Source organism: Scyliorhinus canicula, chromosome 12 (genome assembly GCF_902713615.1).
Source record: "Scyliorhinus canicula chromosome 12, sScyCan1.1, whole genome shotgun sequence".
NCBI lineage: Eukaryota > Metazoa > Chordata > Chondrichthyes > Carcharhiniformes > Scyliorhinidae > Scyliorhinus > Scyliorhinus canicula.
The window spans coordinates 31317825-31345020 of NC_052157.1; the positions used below are offsets into that span (position 1 = coordinate 31317825).

Below are 27196 nucleotides of genomic sequence, written 5' to 3' on the forward strand. Positions count from 1 at the left end.
CTAGCTGGAGTTGGCATCTTTAGGGGAGGAGGAATGTTATCAAAGCCACTGCTTGTGTTTTTTTTTTCAGGACTAATTGATTAAATTTGAGAATGTAATGGATCAAAATACCAGTAAAAGTCCAGAATGGAAGCCGACTTTGACTCACTCAATCAATGTAAACCTAAAGACGCTAATTATTAAGGCACATAATCAGAGGTTAAAAGTATTTGCAACATTGTTAAAGATCTGATCTAATAAAAATAAAATTTGGGTTTATTTAGTCAATATAAGCTAACCGCATTGAATATATGATTTATAAATTCTATTAGAAAATGTAGGTAAACAATCCAGTCATTCTTTTAGTTTCAAAAAAATCTTTGATTCATGATTGTGAGTAGATAATGAAAATTCTTTTAATGTTCAATGTGGATGTTGGCCAAGTATATACATATAATACACGATCATTACATTGCATTTTACAGTTTTTCTTTAGAGGCCCATGTTGAATGATCACAGATGTGGTTTCGTGTAGCATTGATGAAGTTGATGTTTTGCTTAGTGTCCAAACTAATGCTGATGTATTTTATTGATCTTCACAGATGGCAGATAAGCAAGTTGCCTTTTCCCCCTTTGTTAAGCCTGAATAAACCACAATGGCAATGTGTGCTACTTGTTCACTGGCTTAGAAATGGTCGGTTGTCAATGATTAATTTCTCATTTTGTGACTTTTTTGGAGGGGGGGGTGAAAGAATTGAATTGAGTAATGCTTGCTGGATGTTTGAGCATGACCAAGAAAAGTTGCAGTTGGGCACGATTGCATGAATCTTTTATTTTTAAAAGCAAGAATTTGCTGTTGAAGTGAATTGCTTATTTTAAGGATCTCATTTCCTGCTACTTGCTTATCCAATTGGTTTCCATTTTCCGGGGCGGGGGAAGGGGGGTTGGTTGGGGGGGGGAGGGGGGTGGTTGAGGAGGGAGGCTGACATGTTACTGCTGAAAGCACTGGTTTTGGATTTAAGGAACAATCTATCAGCAGTGTCATTTGTCAGCTCTGAAGTACTGTGGCAGCAGATAGTTTCTTTCTCTCTGATGTAGGTTTCACTCGAGCAAAACTTATGAGCTGCTGAGGAAAGAGACGCTAGCCTTTCCTTCCAGTGGACCTAATGAGCATTAAAAGGCAGATCCAACCATTTAACCTCCTGCCTTTTGTTTGAGTGAGCATGACAAGCAGCTCTAGATGAAATATGATCTACAATAAGTTCTTTTCCTGCAACATTTTTCAACAGTGTATTGCTTTATTTGGCTTGTATACGGTGTTCACCAATAATGACTAAAGCTGATTTAAGTTCTGGTTATGGTACAGCAGTGTGGGGTCTTATTACAATATTTTGGGGTTTAATTTTGTTAAATTCCTCTGCTTATCCATTTTTCTGGAATATAGTTCTGCAGTGGCCCTCGTTGCTCCTTATTGGCAGCTTTTAATGTTGGGCGACTTAGCTTGTGTTGTGCCCAAGATAAAAATGCTAACTGCTGGATAGCGATGTGGAACGGAACACAGAGCCGTTTTTCTATCTCTAACCTTTGTAGCCGTCACCCTCATACTGGATTAGCCAATAGGGCAGACTGGGGATTAGATGTTACATTTTTTTAAAAAAACTGCTTTCTAGCAAATTGGTTGATGAATAACTATAAATAATGGAAGTTTTGTTTATACCTGAGTTGGAGGGAAAAGCACAAACAAAAGACAGGCAGAACGTTCATCATTGTCACCTAACAGTGTGCAATAATGAGACAGTGATGCATTTCCTATTTTTTGACTCCGAGATGAAAGCTACTAGATGAAAGTGGTAATTACTAACCACTAAATGGTCTTAAATAGAAAATGCTTTTTAAATTAGCTAAATCCATTGTCCTGTTCTCAATCAGAGCAAAGCTCCAGTTAATGTTTTTCAATATGCACACACTCAGGACTCAGCAGGCTTACCTGCTGAATGTGCCATGTTCTTAGTAGATTTGATTGAGGACGGTGACTCGAGCAGTTGACTTACAAATGATGCAAATCTCCACTTTGCCTACTTAAGTTGCTTTACCATTGATGAGGACAATGTTGCGTAATTTAACCCTGCAGTTGATGCATAAAAATCTGATCTAATTTAACCAATCTCGACGAAACGTTATTTTCTGCCAGCGGAGAAGTGACACGAGAAGATTTTCATTACGGAATTTTAAGAGCACAGAATAAAGTCATTCAGCCCATCATGTCTAAACAGGTTAGGTCAATGTAATTTGCAAACAAATGATATTGACCAGGATCTATCTAAATTGCCTGGATTTGAGGAATAAATTGTGGATCACATTTGGCACGCAATTGACGTTTGTCTTAATTTTGGAAGAGCCTGTCCAAATAACTTTCAAAATAAATACTCATCTGGGAGAAATTTGTAGAGCGATGGGAAAAGGGAAGGGGAGTGGGACTGATTGGATAGCTCTTATCAAACAGGTGCGAAGGGCCAAATGGCCTCCTGTGTTGTACTACTCTGATTCAATGAAACTTACTGATCTCCCGTTCTAAAATGCATTATTTGTAAACTACACATTTTTGGTCCATTATGTATTTCTGACAACCTATATAATTCTTCCCATGGCAGCACGGTGGCGCAGTGGGTTAGCCCTGCTGCCTCACGGCGTCGAGGTCCCAGGTTCGACCCTGGCATTGGGTCATTGTCCGTGTGGAGTTTGTGTGGGTGTGCTTGTGTGGGTTTCGCCCCCACAACCCAAAGATATGCAGGTTAGGTGGTTTGGCCATGCTAAATTACCCCTTAATTGGAAAAAATAAATTAGATACTCTAAATTTATTTTTAAAATTCTTCCCAAAAAATGCTGTTGTGAAAACATTAATTATAAATAAAATGTTGCTTTTGCCATTCTTTTGGCTCTCTCCTTTGCTTCTATGGTAGCAGCTACATGCTAGTGTGCCATTTAATGGGTGCCACATTCCTGCTCCAATCTGTCTAGTGTCAACAGACTACCTGAGTCCAGGTGGAAATTGTTACCTCACTCAAGAGTCCAAAACTGCATGTCTAACTGGGGTTACTGGACAGCAGTCCGAGTTGGATACCTTGTTTGGTTTCCCCATCCAACCTGGCGGCAATATTTCTGCTAAAGGTGCGATTGTTCAGAAGAGCCGATGAATAGATATTGGGTGTGATCTACTGGTCGTGCCCTGCTAGAATCGGAGTGGGATGTGGCCGGTAGATACAGCCTATGCATCTCGCAAGACCTAACCATTGTGGGCGGGATCTAGTCTGAGTGAAGTCGGCTTAGAAGCTGACCCACTTCTGTGTTCGCTGGATCGAACAGCTACTCAGCCAGGAGCCTTCAGTACTGGTCCCACAAAGGGGGACTAGGAAGAATGGTACCTGGGTGGGTCTCCCAAGCGATCGGTTGGTTGATCCCCCAAGTAGTTGGCCTCTGGCCAGCCATGGCACCATGGCAATGCAACCTGCACCGCCTTGGTGCCAGGATGACAGTGCCAAGGTGCCAGGCTGGCATTGTGCCTACACTGGGGATCGGGCCCGGGGATTCCCTGCCAGTATGTGGTCGGGTGTGAGATGTCCATGGACACCCCAACAGGTGAGTTGGAGCATTGTGGCAATTTAGGGGTGGGTAGAGAGATCAGGGCACCATTTAAAAGCTGCGTCTGGATTGCGTGGGTATTGCGGCTATGTGCGGTCTTGGCGGGGTGTTCCCTGCCAGGGCATTTAACAAGATAGAGTGCTAATATAGAACAGAGTCGTTCCCTGTGCTTGTAGGGCTGGGAACAACCCAGCTAATCCTGCCTAGAACGACACTCTGTTTGATTTTTGTCAGATTGCACCCACTGTGATAGAAAGTAGTGATGACAACTCCTCTTTTCAGCGTATGAAATTTTTCTTTATATTTAAGTTTTCTCCTAAATCACCTTTACTTCTGTTTTTTTCATAACCAAATCTAATGCCCAAGTGTAAATAGTGGAAATATTGTAACCTTCCAGCACCGTACCTAGTTGGGTGATTGTTAGTGAGCTGAGAGTGCATCAATGAACAGTCTCAACCCTGTTTCAGCCACCTTGGCTGAATTTGACCCAATATCCAGACACATTTGCTCTCCAGCAGAGGTCACTGAGTCGTGACCAGGTGCAGGACATTTTGATTTACCACTTTAGCCTTCACGCCCCCTCCCCAAAGCTCGGGGATGCTGGTCAGTTGTTGTGCTCCTCCTGCTGGTCTGCCTGAGATCAGTTCACTCAGTGAAGCCTCTCCTGATTTGAGTAGCCCTGTATTTATTTGTGCCATTGAGCCAACTGAACTTCAGTGCGAATCGCGTGATTTCCTTTCTCCTATTATACATTTTCAGCAATGCGAGTCGCAGCTTGCCTTGTAGTATTTTTAATTTAGCGTGGCCAATGTAGGGCGGCACAGTGGTTAGCACAATTGCTTCACAGCGCCAGGGACCCAGGTTCAATTCCTGGCTTGAGTCACTGTCTGTGTGGAGTCTGCACATTCTCTCCGTGTCTGTGTGGGATTCCTCCGGGTGCTCCGGTTTACTCCCACAAATCCCGCAAGACATGCTTGTTAAGTGAATTGGATGTTTGGGATTCTCCCTCAGTGTACCCGAACAGGCACCGGAGTGTGGCGACTGGGGGATTTTTGTTGTAACTTCATGGCAGTGTTAATGTAAACCTACTTGTGACACTAAAAGATTATTATTATCCACCTACCCTGCACATCTTTGGGTTGTGGGGGCGAGACCCACGCAGACACGTGCAAACTTCTCATGGACAGTGACCCAGGGCTGGGATCGAACCGGGGTCCTTGGCACCATGACAGCTTGTATTATATGGTGTTCCTTCAGCGTAGGCTGCTTAAACCTCACGTAAAAGTCATTCATGAAAAGGAGATTATTTACACTTTTAAAGTACCTTGCATATTTTTCCTAAGGATTTCAAGTAGGTACTTCTGGATGATTTACCGCGATAAATGTACTGTACAAATACAAATTGTTCTAAACTTTTAACATGTTATTGCTTGGAATGAGATATCCTTTTCCATTTAGTCAGAATCTCCAGCATCCAAACAAAGAATTTCACCAATTGTACTTTCTGCATGGTGAAGTTATTCTTGGGCAATGGAATTTGAGCAATGTGTAGAATGCTAAGAATATTTCCTGATTTATAAATGCAGCTTAAATTCTAACTTGTCAGTTTAAAAAATAAACATTTGTTTGTCAAATGTTAGAAGAAACATTGTTAAAACTGGGGTTTGGCTTCCTGTTGGTTTTGCAGAGTTTTTTGTGAATTGTAGGTGTGAACACCTGGGGGGGGAAAAAATCAAAGGCAATGTTCATCTACAGTATGAACTGTTCCAACAGTCGCTGAAGGGCCCCGGTAAATAGAGCAGGCAGAGTAAAAGCATGTGTTTTACTGAACCAACAGCAGCCACACAAGTTGAAATGCTTTGATGCAGCCTAATGTGGCTTATTGGGTGTCACCTCGGCCATTTCCTGCTTTTCACAGCCTAGGAAAGAGCCAAAAGATTTTTGACTAGTGCATCAGTTTTATTGCACCCCTCTGGCAAGATATTAATGCTTATTTAATAGATGGGGTGCAGAAGAAAATAAATGAAAGCATGGGTCTAAACCTTCATTGTAGAAATTTGTGCGTCAAACTGTAGAAATACTGTTTTCTCGTACTGCTATGGGAAGAATGTTAATTTGCATGCAAAACTGTCTTTGTGTGGCATGGATGCTGTAAGATCTGTCTTCCTTATCCAATTGAAATTCTACTTGACTTGAGAGTTTATCTAGTAGTGGTGGTCATTCCTAAATTAACTACCTTTTTAAAAAAAAACACCACACATTTTGTGACCAGAATAGCTAAGTGTTTCTTGTGAGTGTAGTTCATTGACTTTTTTTTGGGTTCAGGACACAGTATTTTTCTTCAGGCTATTCCTTTGAGAGTTGCTGAAGCAAGAACCTCCAAGAAATGGGCAGGATGGCATACCACTATTGCAAGAAGAATAATGAGATTGCCTTTGACATCTCTGAGGAAACCTTTGTTCTGTGCTGACCTGGCCACTGACCTCTTGTTTACTCTTGTTGCTTTGCTCAGTGTTTCAGCTTCTCTGGTTACAGAACAATTGAGCAAATTAGCAGTAGAGTTTCAATGGAGGAAAAAAAAACTACTGTTTTCTGTGTGAAAGTCTGAAGAGATCCCTCTTGCTGTTTTCCAAGAGTGCAAGCATGAAAACAGTCAAAGAATTTTGTTCAGTAAAGCTTTGTTGGGTTTACATAAGTGATTGGATAATGTAGGCAGTAAAGGGCTTCAGATGATTTTGCTGAAGCAAAGGAAGGAAAAGCTGTGATATGCACAATGTGTCTTAAGAATCCCAAAGGAGTTGGGCCCCTGCTTGTGATTGATTGGCAGTTAGTTGAGAACGAGGAAGCCTCATGTAATAAGGCCTGTGAAGCAACTCTGCCTTTGGTTTACTAAGCATTGCTTCAGCAAGGATTTGTGGAGGGCAGAGGTGACGGGGCAGGGGCAGATGGTTAAATCCTCTTTCAGTACAGACTGAATTCTCTAAGCGATTACCTCCTGAAAGCTTTCTGAAAAACACTTCTGAAGAACCATACACGTTTTAGACTGCTAACTAGCTCTGAAATTAGTAAAGTAAAATATTAGAATGAGGCACTAAGCAATCAAGTATGTGGTTTAATTAAGGTTATTGTAGTGAGGCCACACAAACTTAATATTAACCCAGATTGTTTCTACAACCCTGCCCAGAGCCCATTTCCATGTTAATACTTCTACAGGAAGTACTAGATGAAATTAGGTAAGTAACGGTTAACCACAGCCCAAGGATGGTTATTGAGGATGGAAAATATATCTTTAACATTTTAAATCTCCTTGGTGCTTTCAAAATGTCTATGTCTGATATTAAAGCAAACAAATGTTCAATTTTATTAGGCTGAAATTGTCATATCAAAGGAACTAGAATCGGCTCAAAATAAATTTATATCATTGCAGTTATTAGTTGTAAATGACTAACCTCTGGACAGGAAATTGCCCAAAATAAAATGATTAATAAATTGTCCCAGCTTCTAAACAATACAGTCATTACCACAAATGTTGGGTTCTGTGCCTTGCATGATTATTTGGTGATTATTAAGAGTCCCACTATCATTAGCATGAATCTTCATCCTGTCTTGTATCTGTAAAGTTCTTCTGTAATAACATCCCTGTCTTACCCTCGGGGCCTGTGCTGATTTGATACCTGCCTGGTGAGAATCTCTTGTTGTGCAGCAGCAAGGAATTTCCTTTGAAGTTGATTAAAGGTCTCTACCCTGTTCTTTACATAGTGGGGTGGGGGTGGTGAACGGGGAGGGTACTGGACAGGCCTCTGTGTTCTCCCCATGGTTACGATTTCAGGGTGCTGAGAGAAATGTAGGCTTCAAAGATCATGGGGACAATTAGATGTCGGAAGACATTCAGAAAATCCAAAATGGCAGATAAGTGACTTAATGCTTGACTGGTAGAAAACAGGCAGAGTGTCATCAATACTGCAGATACAGTAGCTCTCTAATTAAAGAATATCCACGAACTGGAACCATAGCTTTCACCGAGAAATTATATCATTATATTTACCTATGTAACAGAAGGACTACATTCTCGCACTTTTAAAAAAAAAAAGTAAATGTGGATTAAATCCTCTCACTTGAACCCCTGAGCAGATGAGGTTTACATGACAACACATTTTGGAGTTCACTGTGACTAACTCAAACTGGTGAATCACACATTAAATGTTTTAGATTCACTATAACCCATGGTGGAATAACAAGCTAAACCTGCCATTGGTCAGTAGTCTTGCGTCTAAGAATGAGAAACGTTACTTGGTTGGGTTTGTTGTTTTGAGACAGTACTTTTAGAAGTTGTATTTCTCTGACTTGGAGAACATGGGTGTATTTAACTAACAATTGTAGCATTAGTGAGAAGAGGTTTTATTTTTTGCTTTGCAGTTTTCTTAAGTATTTAGATGTGCAACTGAGACACCAAGGTATACTAGGCTGGGACCAAGTGCTGGAAAATTGGATTGGAATACTTGGGCGGTTCCGAGGACCTGGGTTTGATCCTGGACCCGGGTCACTGTCCGTGTGGAGTTTGCACATTCTCCCCGTGTCTGCGTGGGTCTTACCCCCACAACCCAAAGATGTGCAGGGTAGGTGGATTGGCCATGTTAAATTGCCTCATAATGGAAAAATATGAATTGGGTTCTTTAAATTTATTTTTTTTAAAACCTTATAGTGTTTGCAATGTAGGTGGGAGAGGCAAAGTGAAGAAAATTGCTAGTTTTTGTTTTCAACTCCTCCAACAAAATCAGCTGTGAAAGCCTGACAACGGGTTTTGCTTCAGTTCCAGAAATAGAAATTTCTTGTGGGTGTTGGGATGGTGAAGTCTGACTGCTGGTCACAGTTTTGTGTGTGATTGGACATATATGTTATACATCATGGCAATTGTCATTGTGCTGTGACTACATTACCCAGACTGCAGTTCAGCTCGTAGCCAATGACAGCTTGTCAGAAAAGTTTCAAATATATGGTGATGCTGATGTTGCATTTTTTCCCCTCCAAGTATTTTTTTTGTTGCCGTTTAAACTATGTTTAAGCTGAAAGTACTGTTTGGAATAATATTATTGTATCATTGGGTGCTAATGCTTGTGGATTATCATGAGTCCAGCATATGACCCTTCTGTAAACCAAGGAAATAATCTGGCTTTAACTAAACCAGTAATTAATATTTAATTCTTGCTTGAATAGCTAATGCTGAATACTTCAAAATTACATGCATTTCATTTGGAAGCTTATTTTTGACAACTTGGATTTAAATGGCCTGGCCCCCCATTGTAACAACAAAATATACTTGTATAGCACCTTTAATGTAATAAAATGTCCCAAAGTGCTTCACATGACCATTACAAAACAAGGTTTGACAGTGAGTCACAAAAGAGACTAAGAGGCCAACTGACTGAAAGGTTGGTCAAAGGGGGTAGCTTTTGAGAAGCATCTTAAAAAGGAAAGCAAGGTAAAGAGGCGAAGAGGTGTAGGGAGTGAATTCCAGAGCTTAGGGCTGAGACAACTGAAGGGATGATCACCAATGGGGCACAAGAGGCCAGAGTCTGAGATGACAATGACAACCGTTTATTGTCGCAAGTAGGCTTCAAATGAAGTTACTGTGAAAAGTCCCTAGTTGCCACATTCCGGCGCCTGTTCGGGGAGGCTGGTATGGGAATTGAACCCTGCTGCTGGCCTGTCTTGGTCTGCTTTCAAAGCCAGCGATTTAGCCCTGTGCTAAAAACCATCTGCTAGAAGAGCAGATACCTTGCATAATACTTTGTTAGCTTTTAGGGGAAGAATAGGTCTCTTGCTGCACAAGAGTGCTTCTGGGAAGGCTACCTGAGTAGAGGTGCAGGCAGCATTAAAGTGTTCTTGTCTACTCTTTCCTAAGGCGATGAGTGGAGTGCGGGACCAGGGAGGCTAAGAGTGGGATGAAAAAGAAAGGGTAAATTCAGCAAACTGTGCAGGAGTGAAGTTGGTCATCACCAGGAGTGTGAAATGGGTAATCAGCAGGCTCTTTTTACATCAAACCCAACTTTCTTCTCTATTTAAAATCAAACAGATTGCCAGTTCCATGTTGACTTGTTTAGTGCTACTGGCATTGACTAATTTTGCCCTCTACATTTCCTACTGCGGCTGTAAGATACGGAAATTTAGGATTTCCCATTAGTAAGAGATTCTTAATTACATTTTTCTTATTGTAGGAAATTAAACTCTTCAGGAGCTAATGTATGATTTCTGTTCTTTTTTTTAAAGAAAAAGTCATTGTCCCAGATGACCATAGGCTGCTTTCCCCTTTGAAGGGGAGAGCTAACTGGTGGTGATTTAAACTGAGGTCACCACACCTCGGGCAAGGTTGGAAAGGAATAGCCTCAGCCGGTACGGGAATTGAACCCGTGCTGTTGTCCTCTCTCTGCATCAGACTGTACACCACTGTGCGCCCCTACTGTACATCTATACACCACTATTCACTACAAACATGAAGGCAAGGTTATTATTCTCCAACTTCATTAATGTTGGCAGCTTCAAGTTAAGCACAACTTCTCTGATTGAGTGATTTTTGAAGATTGCGGAATACAATATTTTGGTCTTCCTGTTGCCCCTGTGCCCCCCTTCCCCATCCCACAAGTGCTGAACAAGAGGAAAGGAAATTAAAAAAGATAAGGGTTAAAATATTAAAAACAATTAAACGTAGTGTAAAGTTATAAAAGACAATAGGTGCAAGTCCAAAGATGTGCGGGTTAGGATTGGCCGTGCTAAATTGCCCCTTGGTGTCCAAAAGGTTAGGTGGGGTTATTGAGTTACGGGGTTAGGGTGGAGGTGTGAGCTTCAGTAGGGTGCTGTTTCCAAGGGCCGGTGCAGACTTGATGGGAAGTGAGGGCATTTGTTAAGGCAACAAAACTGAATGGGTAGAAAAATATAGCAATATCAGATGTCAGTAACTCCACGTGCTAATACATTTTTGTCAAAGTTTCAAACTTTGGGGATGAGGGGCTGGGGGTTTGAGTTGAATTTAATTTAAGGGTTTGATTTCTCTCCAAACCCCACCCCCGCTCCTCTATTTAGAAATCCTCGTGTAATTATCCTGTTGACAGGAAGTAAGCTCCTGCATTCCTGAGTGCTCTTTACCCAGGACAGTTACAAAATGTTTTCAGATGCAGAGGGCTTTTTTTTTGGTCATTTGACTTGAATTGCCACAGCTGAACAATCAGACTAGATAAAATAGTTACTGCAACTTTCATGCATGTGAAATTCAGAAGATCCTTTAATCCCCTTTCTTGCCAGGTTTCTCTTTCTCGCCCTCCCTTCTCTCATTTCACAATATACATCCCATTAGCAGATAAACTTTGGTGGATAGCTTTAAAAAGCAAACACTGCTGAATACTTTACATTTTTCACTTAACCTGAGTTAGCACAGATACCGATTGACTCAGCTGTTAGAACACAGGGCGGAGGATATTTTTGATCTGTTGTGTCGATCGTTTCAGTGGACCTCCTTGACACTGGTGTTGGCTTTTGCAATCACCATTTTAAGGCCATTTAGCCCAGTGCTTACAAATCCGGACGGTGGCCATTGGATTTTAGGGCACCACAGAAGAAAATTCAAAGCTGTTGCTCCTGTTTGAGGATAAAGCTTCTTAACAAAAAAAAAGTGCCGATCAGATGGACCGATGAGATGAACAATGCAAGAGGCGCACACTGATCTGTGGGTGGTTCTTTGTGTCTTTGTTGTTCACGATGAAGGGTGTACATAAAGACCATTAATCTGCCATCTTGTTTTTCAAAAGTGGTTGGATTGCCTGTAGCAAAATGCCTGTATTTGCAATTGCGTATGAAGGGTAAATTTTGCTGCTTGCAGTAGAACAGATGCAGGCTACTCCCTGCCCTCTTAATAAACTCCATGGTGTAACCTTAGATGCGATGTGGTGATTGAGCATCTTTCTAGTTATTCAAACAGTGTGAGGCAATACAACTGACTGCCTCCAGCAAAGACATGTGACCTTTTTTAATACACTATTTGAGCAAGTGATCAGATAGTGAAACAACGGCTTGAGAATGTATAATGCATTCTGTCTTACGTTTGTCTCTGTTAGATTATTATGCAAAACTGAAAAATACAGACCCAACTACCAGTGAGGGAGCCCATCTCTCTTTTTTAATTAGAGTGCCCAATTTATTTTATCCCCCCAATTAATGGGCAATTTAGCATGGCCAATCCACCTGGCCTGCACATTGCAAACACGGGGGAGAATGTGCAAACTCCACACGGACAGTGACCCAGAGCCAGGATCGAACATGGGACCTCGACGCCGTGAGGCAGCAGAGCTAACCACTGCACCACCGTGCTGCCCAGGAAGCCCATCTCTAATAAAAAATAAATGTATATTCAAAAAGGTATGCATTTGGAATAGCAAAATGGTTAATGCATTCTTCGTGAACATATTTGCCATAATAATCTTTGTTGTCACAAGTAGGCTTACATTACCACTGCTATGTAGGGCAGCACGATGGTGCGGTAGTTAGCACTGCTGCCTCACAGCGCCAAGGTCCCAGGTTCGATCCCGCCTCTGGGTCACTGTCTGTGTGGAGTTTGTACATTCTCCCCATGTTTGCGTGGGTTTCGCTCCCACAACCCAAAGATGTGCAGGGTTGGTGGATTGGCCACGCTAAATTGCCCCTTAATTGGAAAAAAATGAATTGGGTATTCTAAATTAATTTTTTTTGAAGTCTTGGCATTATGATGGCACTTTTCACAATACAAAGTAGTGACATACACATGCAAAGACGTTTTTGAGATATTTGGAGCGTAACGTTTGGGTATCACTGCGCACTGACATGATCAACTTCTTTACTTGCTTGGAGGTACAGATAGTCAGCAGTACAATACCTCTTATGGATTTAACCAAGATGTCAATTCAGTAGCCAACACTACTGCGTCCATTTGTCGAATGTACATATCTCAGCGAATCGATAAATATCAATGCGCTCTCAACTGCATCATTTAATTTCCAACTGCAGCGAAACATTGCTTTGACTCAATAATAATTCAGGCCCTAGGGTAGGATACTATTTTTAAGTAAGCAGGAGCACAAATGCCAATGAATCAAAGTTCAGCCTATTGGCAAAGCCAAAATCGTTCAAGTGACAGTTTGGAACGCTGCCAAAAAATTCAATGACCCAAACCCCTGGTAATAACCTCCATAATGGATTTCATTTCCAAGACATAACCCTTCAATCAACACAGTAATCCACTTTGTGGTTTACAAATCAAAACAGTTAAAACACAGTCGTTACTTCCTACAGCTGTCAAAATCTATTACGATACTATTTAGTTCTTTTCAGGATTCTCTCCCAGTTACGGTCTTGCCGAGGCACAGAAGAGAACTCAAACCTATAGAAAGGAGATTCAGTTTCACTCACTTAATTTTACACAAATTGACGTCAGTTTCCAGAAAACCATTAGTAAATCCCAAAAGGTGCAGTCTACAAAATAATTCACCGGCTTCCGATATTTGTGATGATATAATTTAAAATTGGAAATTCATTAAATTAAACCTCCTTGCCCTCAGAAGCATCAACTGGAACATACATCAGATGCATATGTTACTTTTAACCTTTTGCTTTGGTAAATTCTCATCTTTTTAACAAAACGTTTCTGATAAATTGTGACTCTGGTTCCCAGGTGTTTGTTAAAACCGAACAATTGCATTTTTCCCCCACTCGTAAAAACGTTCACGTCCACTGGTAATTAACAAAAATAATAATTTAATGTGCTCAATTAATTTTTTTCTAATTAAGGGGCAATCTAGCATGGCCAATTCGCCAACCCTGCGCATCTTTGGGTTGTGGGAGACCCACACCGACACTGGGAGAATGTGCAAACTCTTCACAGACACTGTCCTGGGGCTGGGATCGAGCCCGGGTCCTCAGCGCCATGAAGCAGCATGGCACCACTGCGCCACCATGCCGCTCTCGCCCACTGGTAAATGTGTCATTTCAGACAATTTTAAATTGTATATGTGACTCTCAGCCAGCTTTATACAATGGAAAACAAGAATACCAGGTTACAGCAACTACCTATGGACTTCGAACGTAGGTTTACGGTTATTGGAATGACAATGAGATCTCCTTGTATATTGCTCCTTGTTGTTTAAGTACCTTTAGTGATTTCAAATTGCTTTAATATGTTCCGCACTGCAGTTGCACTAACTACAGTTAGACATATTATTGCAAATGTTCAAAAACAAAACCTTTACAACATTTGATCATCTTTCCAAACAGAACGCTCTCAAGTACCCAGTTCATTTTTTTCCAATTAAGGGGCAATTTAGCGTGGCCAATCCACCTACCCTGCACATCTTTGGGTTGTGGGGATGAGACCCACACAGACATGGGGAGAATATGCAAATGCCACATGGACAGTGACCCTGGGTCAGGATCGAACCCGGATCCTCAGCACTGAGGCAACAGTGCTAACGACAGCGCCACCATGCCGCCCAACTACGCTCCCTTATTAACAACGGCACGCACCAAATTTTCCAAAGCAGGAACCTTGAAGCATCATGTGCATTTTCATGCTTTGCTTTCTGCACTCCGCTGATCCTGTTAGATTGGTTTGTTCAAGGCCAGTGTATAATTGCTGTCAATTTAATGGGAAAATTCTTCCAAGTTCTTTGCAAAGCAATATCATAAATTGGCACGGTAGCATAGTGGTTAGCACTGTTGATTCACAGCGCCAGGGTCCCAGGTTCGATTCCTGGCTTGGGTCACTGTCTGTGTGGAGTCTGCACGTTCTCCCCGTGTCTGCATGGGTTTCCTCCAGGTGCTCCAGTTTCCTCCCACAAGTCCCGAAAGACATGCTGTCAGGTAATCTGGATGTTACTCGAACAGGCGCCGGAATCCGGCGACTAGGGGCTTTTCACAGTAACTTCACTGCCGTGTTTTTTTAATATACATTTTGAATACCCAATTCATTTTTTCCAATTATGCTGCCCATAATGTCACAACTATGCAGAATTGATAAGTGTACGTAAAATACTCAGAAAATATGAAAGAACTTTAGGAATATGCCCCTCCAGCTTGCTCTGTCGGAACTTCCGGTGGCAGCACATGCTGTGGCTCCAGCCAGGAAACTTTGTTATATGGCCCTTTCGCCCAGTTTATGGGTGATGTTTGGTGGGGGAGGAATGTGAGTAATTTTATGGAATACTGTCTCCACATAAAAGTAATGCCGAACAGTATAACACAAGGCAGCAGACGGGCAAAGAATCAACATCCCTCCAGCCTTGTTGGTGAAGAAAACGGCGAGACTCCTGCTGTGACTTTGAGACTTTGACCTCTCCGTGGATGGCCGAGATGCTGGCAAGCTTCTTGGCGGATGAATTCAAGAAGCAACGGCAGGCAGTCTCTGAGGACCTTGATAAGGCGATGGAAGGGGTTCCAGCTCCCATCCGTGCAGCTTTGGAGAAGATGGGTCGGAAGGTAAAGGAGCAAGGCATGGTGATGCAAGGGGTGGAGACACTCAGACTAGAGTGACCAGATTGTTTCCCTAAAGACGGAGTTGGCGTTGCTGGCATAGTGTTGAAGGCCATGGTGGATGATTTGGAAAACCGCTCCAGATGGCAAAATTTAAGAATAGTTGCACAGCCAGAGGGTCTGGAAGGTGCAAATCCTACGGGCTATGTGTCCAAGATGTTTGCAAAGGTGGTGGGGGGTTGCGATTGGCATCCGCACCCGAATTGGAGCAAGCCCATCAGTCACTAAGGCAGAAGCATTGATCTGGGGAACCGCCACAGGCGATTATACTCCGGTTCTGCAGGTACCAAGACAGGGAATGGGTCCTTAGGTGGATGAAAGACCATCAAGACTGTAGATAGGAGGGCCATGTAGTCTGGATATATCAGTATGTGGGAGCTGAAGTGGCTAGTGCGGCGTTCAGCAAGACTAAGGCCGCATTGTAAAAAAGTAATGTGCAATTTGGTGTGATGTACTCTCCTCGTCTTTGAGTGACTTTTAAGGAGAGACTATTTCTTTACACTGGAGGATGCAGATGAGTTTGTAAAGAATTATGGACTGGGGTAGAACTAATTGTTAGGCGCATTTGTATCTATATTTATTGTGGTATTTTTGTAGTATGGCTGGGCATGTGGTTGTGGGGATTTGCTGGGGGGGGGGGGGGTTCTGGGCAGGTTTGGACTTTGTATTTTTGGGGTTGTCTGTTAGATGGATTTTCTTTTTCTCTATCTTTTTGTATTAAGGTCAGATGTTGGTGGGGGGCAGACTGTTGGTATTATTTTTCTGGTTTTACTTCTTGCGGAGTCACTCTGCTAGCTGTAAAGTTAGTTAACAGGGGAGGAAGAGTGGGGTATCTGCAGCTCATTACTTTAGGATTTTCCTTTTATGTAATGAGCTTGTTTTGTTTGGGGTGGGGGGAATTGGGATATTTGTTCTCCTTGTGGTTGTTTATGTCCGGGGGGGAGGGGGTGGTTGGAGGAGGAAGTCTGCTTGCCCCCTATCTGGTCGGTAACTAGAATGTAAGAGGGTAAACGGCCCAGTAAAGAGGCACGGGTGTTTGCACACATGTGAGAAGTTTGGAGGCTGATGTGGAGTTTTTACAGGAGACTCAGTTGTGGATCAAGGAGTAAAGAAGCTTCCGGAAGAGCTGTGTGGGGCAGGTATACCTTTGGATTTCTAAGATAGGGCCCAGGGGCCTGCAGTGTTGATTAACATGAGGGTTATTCTTTTCAGCTGCTAAAATATCCATGGAAATTTATGTATCTGAGAGATAAGGAGTGAAACCCATCCCCCCCCCCGGAGAATTTCTGATATCTATGGTTGGATCCTGCCCATGGAGCAGGCTACTTTGGAAGAAGTAAAGAGGAAGTGGGAGGATGAACTAGGTCTGGTTTATGATGGGATGGGGGGGGGATGAGGAGGAGGAATGTGGAGTGAGGCTCTTCAGAGGGTCAACTCCACCTCCTCTCGCGCTAAGCTCAACATTGATCCAGTTCAAGGTGGTGGACAGGGTGCACTTGACCATGGCACAGATGCGATTTCTTCTCAGCAAATGAGGGTAGGTGTGAACGTTGTGCGAGGGGACTGACTGGTGAATTATATGCACGTGTTATGATCTTGCCATAGACTTGTAAGCTTCTGGGTCTCCTTTCTCAGCACCATATTGGGGATTCTGGGGATTCAGCTGGAGCCGTGCTCGTTGTTGGCTATTGTTTTTTTTAGAATTTACAATGCTGAAGGAGGCCATTCGGCCCATCGAGTCTGCACCGGCCCTTGGAAAGAGCACCCTACCCCAGCCCACATCTCCACCCTATTCCCGTAACCCCACTTAACCTTTTTTTTGGACGCTAGGGTCAATTTAGCATGGCCAACCACCTAACCCGCACATCTTTGGACTGTGGGAGGAAATCGGAGCACCCGGAGGAAACCCACGCACACACGGGGAGAACGTGCAGACTCCGCACAGACAGTGATCCAAGCCGGGAATCGAACCTGGGATTCGAGCTGTGAAGCAACAGTGGTAACCACTATGCTACCATGCTGCCCCTCATATTTTTGGTGTATCGGACTTACTGGGGGGGGGGTGAAGGGGAATGTCCTCATCTTTGCCTGGTTAATAGCCTGGAGGCGAGTTCTGCAGACGATTTTCGGAAGGCGTGAGGGGGAAAGGTGCAGCAGCTATAATTGCTGCCACCTCTGCCTGACCTTAGAATGCTGAACAAGCCTCTTATGTGGAGAATTCCTAGACAGGAATTGCCTCTTGATCAATCTGCTGAAAGGTTCCTGTTACGGAAGATCGGCACAGTATCTGTTTGGAGAGTACTGTCCTGAAATGAAAGAGACAGAATAAATGGAAATTGAAATTATTTTTTGCTAACGCTACCTCGTGAGTTATTTGTAAAGTCTTACTAGCCCTCGTTACTCATTTTATTTCTTTTCTTTAATTTTTTTTCTGTTTTTATAAATTTAGAGTACCCAGTTCATTTTTTCCAATTAAGGGGCAATTTAGCATGGCCAATCCACCTAGCTTGCACATCTTTGGGTTGTGGGGGCGAAACCCACGCAGTGACCCAGAGCCGGTATCGAACCTGGGACCTCGGCGCCGTGAGGCAGCAGGGCTAACCCACTGCGTCACCGTGCTGCCCCCCTCATTTTATAAGCTTAGTTGACATACTTATAAAATATTCCTGAAACAGCTCTCCCTCCTTACTGTGGATGATTCTTATTTGCCTTGTCAGTAATGAAGGAGGTAATGTTGTGTGACCTCCTTTATTGATGGTTTTAAAATTCAGCTCATGTCGACCAACTGGGAAGTGTTCTCACCAGCAACAACTTTCATCGGGAATTTTTTTTTTACCGTTGACAAATGAAACTCCAAAGTGCTCTGTGTCATGTGACCTAAATTTTGACTGTGGTGCTTGGATAGCTTGGAGACACTTATTATTTTTTTATCGACGTCCTGCTTAGAACTACTTGGCTCTCTAAACATTTAACTATGGACAGCATCAATCATACAGTGCGCACTAAAACTGTCCTGACGGTAGGTTAATAACTCAGCTGCAATGCTGCACGCGATCGATATTTAAACATTTTGAAATGTGGTATTTTGCACATTTGCAAGCCAATGGATTTTTGAAGTGCAGAGGCTTTGCTTTTGTAATTGAGATTGAACTCTCCAGTTTTGCCGTTTAATTTGTACCACGTGTGGTGATCTCTCGCCAGTTGTAGAATCAGGAATTGAGGCACAGGAGTGGAGGTCACGCTGTCAATAAACAGCATCTGTATAATAGATCACTGTAATTGTCACAGTTTTAAAACTATCTTTGTATTGCAGGACAGTTATGAGGGAGAGCGAGCAACAGAACCGTTGAGAATGCCCAGCTTAAATCATTGATTCTTACTCATTTGAATGTTGTTTGGGCTGTTCCAATTTGTTACGTTGCGGTGTGCATTGGAGCTGTTAAGGGGATGGGGGTAGAACATTCCTAATTAGCTCAACTCTGAAGGTGCTGCTTTTCATTATAATGGCACATGGGCAGCACAGTAGCATGGTGGTTAGCATAAATGCTTCACAGCTCCAGGGTCCCAGGTTCGATTCCCGGCTGGGTCACTGTCTGTGCGGAGTCTGCACGTCCTCCCCGTGTGTGCGTGGGTTTCCTCCAGGTGCTCCGGTTTCCTCCCATAGTCCAAAGATGTGTGGGTTAGGTGGATTGGCCATGCTAAATTGCCCGTAGTGTCCTAAAAAGTAAGGTATGGGGGGGTTGTTGGGTTACGGGTATAGGGTGGATACGTGGGTTTGAGTAGGGTGATCATTGCTCGGCACAACATCGAGGGCCGAAGGGCCTGTTCTGTGCTGTACTGTTCTATGTTCTATGGACACGTGCAGTTTTTACAAAATGTTACTGCGATGATGCCAGCAGTATATTTATTCTGTAACCTCATCAATCATTATTTAACTCCAGTAATACATTTTCAAGATCAAATATGGTTGAAAATTCCTGAAATACCTTTAGGCACAATAAGGATAGCCATGTCGATCACCATGACTATGTCCATGGCCCTGATTTAAAGTGACAACCACAACAGCATATGTGTATATATATATATAGGAGGTGACTAGTGGTGTACCACAGGGATCTGTGTTGGGGCCTCCGTTATTCACACTATTCATTAATGATCTGGATGATAGAAAATCATATATCAAAATTTGTGGATAACACAAAGTTAGGTGGCATTGTAGGCAGCCTAGATAATAGGGAACATTGCACAGAGATATTGACAGACTAGGTGAATGGTCACAATTATGGCAGATGGAATTTAATGTAAGCAAGAATGACCGTATCCATTTTGGACCAAAAAAGGGTAGAGCAGAGTCCTTTCTAAATGGAAAGCGGTTGGGTACAGTGGATGTCAAAAAGGACCCAGTGGTTCAGGTGCACAGGTCTTTAAAATACCAGGAACAAGTGCAAAAAATAATTTTAAAGGCTACTTTTATATCTGGGAGGACTGGAATATAGACCCTGGGGTTATGCTGCAGCTATATAAAACCCTGGTTAGACCCCACTTGGGAGTATTGTGAGCAGTTTTGGGCACCACACCTCGAAGAATACTTTGGCCTCGGAAGGGGTGCAACAAAATGATACCTGGATTACAGGGGTAGAGTTACGAGGGGAGATTACTCAAATTGGACCTGTTTTTGCTGGAATTTAGAACTTTAAGGGGTGATCTGATCGAAGAATTCAAGATATTAACAGGGAAAGACAGGGTAGACAAAGATAAACTATTTCCACTGGTTGGCGATTCTAAAACTAGGGGGCATAGTCTAAAAATTCACTAACGATACTGGACACCTTTGGTTCAGAATAACTCCAGGCTGCAATCGTTGGTTCCTGTTGAAATTCCGGACATGGACGCAACCATCCGGATTATGCTGGTAGGCTGACAATGCGTCCCTGAATTTACAATGGTTGGCATATTGTGAGCCTCCATGCCTGAAACATTGCACCACTTTCGCCTTTTTGTTTGCTGGCTCTTTTCTTACTTGATGGATTGCACTCGCCTGTGGCCCAGTGTGTGCCTTTTGAATGTCCTTTGCATTGTTGGGAATCATCTCCGTGCCCTGAGAAATGTCTAGAGCCTCCTTGAAAGTTGGGGCGGCATGATGGCCCAGTGGTTAGCACTGCCGCCTCACAGTCTCGGGAACCCAGGTTCAATTCTGGCCTCGGGTGACTGTCTCTGTGTGGAATTAGCACTCTCCCCCGTGTCTGCATGGGTTTCCTCTGGGTGCTCCGGCTTTCTCCCACAGTCCAAAGAAGTGCAGGTTAAGTAGATTGACCATTCTAAATTGCCCCTTAGTGTCTAAACGATTATGTGGGGTTACGAGGGCACAGGGGATAGGGTGGAGGCGTGGGCTTAAATAGGGTGCTCTTTTCAAGGGCTGGTGCAGACTTGGTTGGCCTAATGGCTTCCCCCAACAAACATGCTGTATGCTGCTTTTATTAGTGCCATAGGCCAATCTATCCCAGAGCACATCCACTAACACTGCCCCAAATACAGTGTTCGGAGAGTTGACACAGTTCAGCAACAAAAGCAGCTAGAGACTGTCCTGCCTTTCAAAAATGCCTATGGAACTTAAAACATTGGACACTCACAGGGCCTAGGGTGGTGATGATTCTGAACAAATGCAACTAACTTCACAAATGAAATGTCCCCTGATTTCCACGATGTTGCCAAATTCCTCGAGGAAAGTGTCCCAAACTTCCAACACTTAGTCCTCGTGCCCCATCACAAACTCAGATAGCCCTGAACATAGCCATTGCAGCTGACCAAGTTGCAAACTAGCTACTCGCTGTACAAAACTTTGTCGCCACGCTACACCGCAAATTATTTTCATGGTTATTTTTATCCTTGTCGCCAGAAAGATGTGGAAACTTGACCACAAGAAAGATAGTCAAACCTGTTGTAAAATTTAAAACTTCTTTACTTCAGAAAACATTGAGGTAATAACGCAGTTTGGCTTCAGACACCAGCAGCAGCTAAACACAACTATACATAAGCTCCTTGTGGCTAAACTGAAAACCTGCACAAGCTGCCGCTCCCAATAGCGTCTCGCGTGCATGCGCACTTTTTTTTAAAATTTAGGGTACCCAATTATTTTTTCCAATTAAGGGGCAATTTAGACTGGCCAATCCACCTATCCTGCACATCTTTTTGGGTTGTGTGGGCGAAACCCACGCAGACACGGGGAGAATGTGCAAACTCCACACGGACAGTGACCCAGGGCCGGGATTCGAACCCGGGTCCTCAGCGCTGTAGGCAACACTGCTAACCACTGTGCCACCATGCTGCCCTGCATGCGCACTTTTGTTAAATCCATCCATATGCACAATCAAACAGCAAGATGTTTATTAAAACACTATTGAAGCACTCTATAACGAGGACCAATACAGCTGATGCCACCAATAGTGGGGATGAGGCCATTGTAGGAGAAACAACAGAGTTTGGGAGTGATGGGGGTTTTGGAAGGGAGGGGGACAGTACCTAAGGTGATAACAATGCCAGCTGGAATGAGGGTCAGACAGGATGTTGCGTGGCAATTTTAGTGAGAAGGGTGTCAAGGGAGCAGCTGGTAGATCTCATCGACCAGAAGAGTTGGGAGAGATCATAAAAGGAAACAGGAGAAATGAAAGAAAGAAGTGCTTTCAGGACAAGAGCATTATGTAGTCCAGTAGGGCTCGCAGTGGCCCAGACAAAATATGTTGTGAGTGGTTGTGCGCCTGTTATGCTGAAGTTTGCACTGCCTGGACTTAATGGGAGCTGTATCGGAGGGAACAACCAGAAATGTATACTCAAGGAGATGAGGTTAGTTACCGAAAGCAATAAATATATCAGCTCCACATAATAGTATGAGAAATGAAAACCAAACAATATTTTATTTATGATCCATAACCTTGTAGCAACCCAGACAAGTGCGATGGATTATTTTGATGCTTTTGTATAAAATTATAAATAAATTACAATAACTTTATGGTCAAGGGTTCCATTTAGACTTCAAACTTTATGGTGACATCATATTAGCTCACAGCTTTACCCTGAGTGCATCTCTTGGTCTTCACTGATGGGACTGCCATGGCATCTCACATTCGCCTCAACTACCCCCATCCACCTCTCTGGACAATCTTTCTGCCCAGTGCATCAACGGATGTTATTAGCGCAAACCTCCTTCCGATCTTCTTCACTGCAGATATTACCAGTGCTAAAGCATAGAATTCCTACACAGTGCAGAAGGAGGCCATTTGGCCCTTCCAAGTCTGCACCGACCGTCTGAAAGTGCACCCAACCCAGGCCCACTCCTCACCCTATCCCTGTTACCCCATAACCCCACCTAGCCTGCGCATGTTTGGATGATGGGAGGAAACCGGAGCACCCGGAGAAAACCCACGTAGACATGGGGAGAAAGGACAAACTTCTCACAGACAGTGACCCAAGGCTGGAATTGAACCCGGGCCCCTGGCGCTGTGAGGCAGCAGTGCTAACCACTGTGCCGCAGTGCTGCCCAGCTTTTAAAAAAAATTAGATTACCCAATTATTTTTTCCAATTAAGGGGGCAATTTAGTGTGGCCAAGCCACCTACTCTGCACATTTTTGGGTTGTGGGGGCGAAACCCACGCCGACGTGGAGAGAATGTGCAAACTCCACACGGACAGTGACCCAGAGCCGGGATCGAACCTGGGACCTCAGCGCCGTGAGGCAGCTGTGCTAACCACTCGGCCACTGGGCCACTGTGCTGCCCAGCTTTAGCCAGTGATTTCCACATTTCCTCAAGAATTTCCATTCACTAATGAGCCAAGTCCTGGCCATTCACATTTCCACTGTGGATGATTGGATTAATATCCCTGCTTTGATTAAAAAAATCTGGACAACATCTTGCCCTTTGATGAAGCCTCCATACTGGACTAGGCTTTCAAACATCATTATTTTTTGTTTTTTTATAAATTTAGCGTACCCAATTGATTTTTTCCCAATTAAGGGGCAATTTAGCGTGTTCAATCCACCTACCTTGCACATCTTTTTAGGTTGTGGGGGCGAAACCCACGCAAACACGGAGAGAATGTGCAAACTCCACCCGGAGCCGGGATCGAACCTGGGACCTCAGTGCCGTGAGGCAACAGGGCTAACCCACTGCGCCACCAAGCTGCCCGAGTATATCATTTTTAAACACTGTTTAAAAATGTGTTAAAATGGACAGAGAAAGGAATTGAAATTGTATCCAAATCCACAGGTTTAGCAATTAGCCACACATGACAGCATTCTATAAAAGTGAGGAGAGCTGAAGGTGAATCTGAATAACTCCTGCATCCCACAAGTGGAATTTTGTTTTTTATTGTTTTTCACTGAGTTGACGAATTCTCCATTTTTATCACAGCAGTGCTTGCTATTCTTGGTCAAGATTTTTTTATTTATTTTTTAGAGTACCCAATTATTTTTTCCAATTAAGGGGCAATTTAGCGTGGCCAATCCACCTAACCTGCACATCTTTGGGTTGTGGGGGTGAAACCCACACAGACACGGGGAGAACGTGCAAACTCCACACGGACAGTGACCCAGGGCCGGGATTCGAACCCGGGTACTCAGCGCCGTTTCTTGGTCAAGTACCATGCGAGGTGTTACGGGATTCGGCAGGGGAGTGGGCCTAGGTAGAGTGCTCTTTCAGAGGGTCAGTGCAGAACTGATGGGCCGAATGGCCTCTTACACTGTTGGGATTCTAATATGAGCCCTTCTTCAGAGCTTCGTTTCTCACTTGTGTGCACTAGCATTTCTATGGAATGGTTTAATGTACTCGAGTTGAAGTGGTCATATCGAGGAAGCAGGAGGGCTGCAGAAGGACTGGACAGGCTAGGAGAGTGGCCAAAGAAGTGGCAGATGGAATATGATGTGGAAAAGTGTGAGGTTATGCACTTTGGAAGGAGGAATGGAGGCCAATAGACTATTTTCTAAATGGGGAAATGCTTAGGAATTCAGAAGCGCAAAAAATGGGAGTCCTTGTTCAAGATTCTCTTAAGGTTTACATTCAGGTTCAGTCAGCAGTTGGAAGGCAAATGCAATGTTTGCATTCATGTTGAGAGGGGCTAGAATACAAGAGCAGGGATGTACTTCTGAGGCTGTATGAGGCTCTGATCAGGCCCCATTTGGAGTCTTCTGAGCAGTTTTGGGCTACGTATCTAAGGAACGACATGCTGGCCTTGGAAAAGGTCCAGAGGATGTTCACCAAAATGATCCCTGGAATTAAGAGCTTGTCCTGTGAGGAGCGGTTGAGGACTCTGGGTCGGTACTCGTTGGAGTTTAGAACGATTGGGGGATCTTATTGAAACTTTTAAAAATACATTTAGTGTACCTAATTCATTTTATCCAATTAAGGGTCAATTTACCGTGGCCAATCCACCTACCTTGCACATTTTGGGTTGCGAGGGTGAAACCCACACAGACATGAGGAGAATGTGCAAACTCCACACTGATAGTGACCCAGATTTGGGATCGAACATGGGACCTTGGCGCTGTGAGGCAACAATGCTAATCACTGCGTCACCGTGGTGCCCTTCTTAATGAAACTTACAGGATACTGCAAGGCCTGATACAGTGGACATAGAGAGGATGTTTCCACTAGTAGGAAAAACTAGAATCCTTTAAAACAGATATGAGCAATTTCTTCAGCCAGAGGTTAATGAATCTGTGGAACTCTTTGCCACAGAAGGCTATGGAGACCAAATCACTGAGTGACTTTAAGACAGGGATAGATAGGTCCTTGATTAATAAGGGAATCGGGTTGACTTCCGGTGGCGGTGATGTTCGAGTGAGCCGCACATTTGGTGGTCTCTCACTCCGGCGGGGCTCTAAGGGCTGATTCCCCACGATAGCAGGACTACGGAGCGGCAAAAAGGTGGCCGCGAAAGTGCTGGAGAGCAGGCTGCAATCGATGGGACCGCGGGAGTCCAGGAAGCAGAGAAAGAGAGAGAGAAAGGGACAGAGGCAAGAAGCAGAGGAAGCTGACCTGGAACCTAAGATGGCGGACACACGGACCTCGGATTCAGCAATCCAGCAGGCGCTGGATAACATGCTCCAGGAGATGAAAAACAGTTTTGAGTCGCTGATGTGGGACAGCTTGGACCCAGTCCAGAAAGCAGTAGATCGGTGCTGTTCAAGAAGCACGTGAAGTTTGGTCTGCTGTTCCCGGCCCGTCTTTGGGTCACGCATCAGGGTCGACATCAGTACGACTCCGAGCCTGAAGAAGCGATGGACTTTGCGAGGGATCAGGGGCTGGTCCCGAAAAGAGGTCACACGGGCGCGAATTAGGACCCGAGAACTATCGTATGAAGGGACGCCGAATGTGCCTGGACCGCTGTTCAACGGTTTGCTGGGTTAAAGGGGTCAAGCGGGACATTTGGGACTCTTCCCTTTGTTTTTGGTTACTGGTTTTTTCTTTTGTTTTTGTTTTCTTCCTCTTTTTTTCTGTTTTTCCTTTTCGTGCGGATTTTAACTTTTTGTGGGGCTCGCTGAGGGCACTGGAGCCGGTATGGTGCTAAGGGTGGCCGGTCAGCAAGGGGGGGTTAAGGACGTGGGTTGGGGGGTTTTTGATTTACTGATGTGCATGCCTTCCTGTGCCAGTGAGTTTGCTCCAGTGGGTTGGAGAGGGGGATGGGGCGCCGAGGAGTGGGGATGAGGACGGGGAAACAATGGGAATGAGACAGGGGGACGCCGGAGTGATGAGTCACCGGGCTAGCAGATTGGCTAGTCAAGGGAGTCAGGTGGGGGGGGAGAGAATACAGCCAGTGGATGGCAGGGCTGGGGTTATCGGGGAATATTGCTGGGGGGGGGAAGGTAGGTTGTGCCCTCCAACCAGGCTGATCACCTGGAATGTCAGGGGACTGAATGGGCCGGTCAAGAGGGCGCGGGTGTTCGCGCACTTGCGGGCTCTGAGGGCGGACGTAATTATGTTGCAGGAGACACATCTGAAATTGTCTGACCAGACTAGGCTAAGGAAGGGCTGGATTAGCCAGGTCTTCCACTCGGACTTGGACTCGAAGTCCAGGAGGGTGGCAATCATGATCAACAAGCGGGTGCAATTTGAGGCGGAGGGCATAGCCGCAGACAGGGGGGGGCAGATACCTGATGGTAAGGGGCAGACTGGAGGGGAGAAGAGTGGTGCTGGTGAATATATATGCCCCGAACTGGGATGATGTGGACTTTATTAAAAGAGTGCTGGGGAAGATCCAGGACCTGGACTCTCGTAGGCTGATAATGGGGGGGGGGACTTTAACATGGTCCTTGATCCAGCACTTGATCGGTCGTGTCCCAGAACGGGTAGACTCCCAGCAATGGCAAGGGAGCTGAAAGGGTTTATGGAGCAAATGGGGGCAGTGGATCCCTGGAGAGCCAGACAGCCGACGGGAAGGGGCTACGTGTTTTACTCGCACGTCCATAAAGTATATTCTAGGATAGACTTCTTTATTCTAAGCAGGGACTGTATAGGGGAGGTAAAGAACACGGAATACTCGGCAATCACTATCTCGGACCATGTCCCGCACTGGTTAGACCTGCAGGTCGGAGGGGCGAATCACCAACGCCCACAATGGAGGCTAGACGTGGGACTGCTGTCGGAGGAGGGGATCTGTGAGAGGCTTCGGAGGTGTATGCAAAATTACTTGCAGGTGAATGATACGGGGGAGGTCTCAGTGGCGACCCTGTGGGAGGCGCTAAAGGCAGTAGTGCGGGGAAAGTTGATCTCAATTGGGGCCCACAGAGCCACGGTGGACAGGGCAGAGATGGACAGATTGGTTCGGGAAATGGGTCGGATAGATGAGGAACACGTGGAGTCCCCGGGGGAGGTTTTACTCGGGGAGAGGCAGAGACTACAGGCGGAACTGGGGGCGCTATCCACGAGTAGGGCCGTGGAACAGCTTAGGAAGGCGAGGGGCGTGGTGTACGAGCATGGGGAAAAGGCTAGCAGATTGTTAGCGCAGCAACTCGGGAATAGGGAGGCGGCCAGGGAAATAAG

General features: G+C 44.5%; 1 protein-coding gene across 3 annotated transcripts in view; it reads left to right on the forward strand.

Moving 5' to 3' along the window:
- The window catches only part of LOC119974954 (protogenin-like), a 150258-nt gene that overhangs the window by 21762 nt on the left and 101300 nt on the right, over window positions 1-27196 (forward strand). The window lies entirely within an intron of this gene.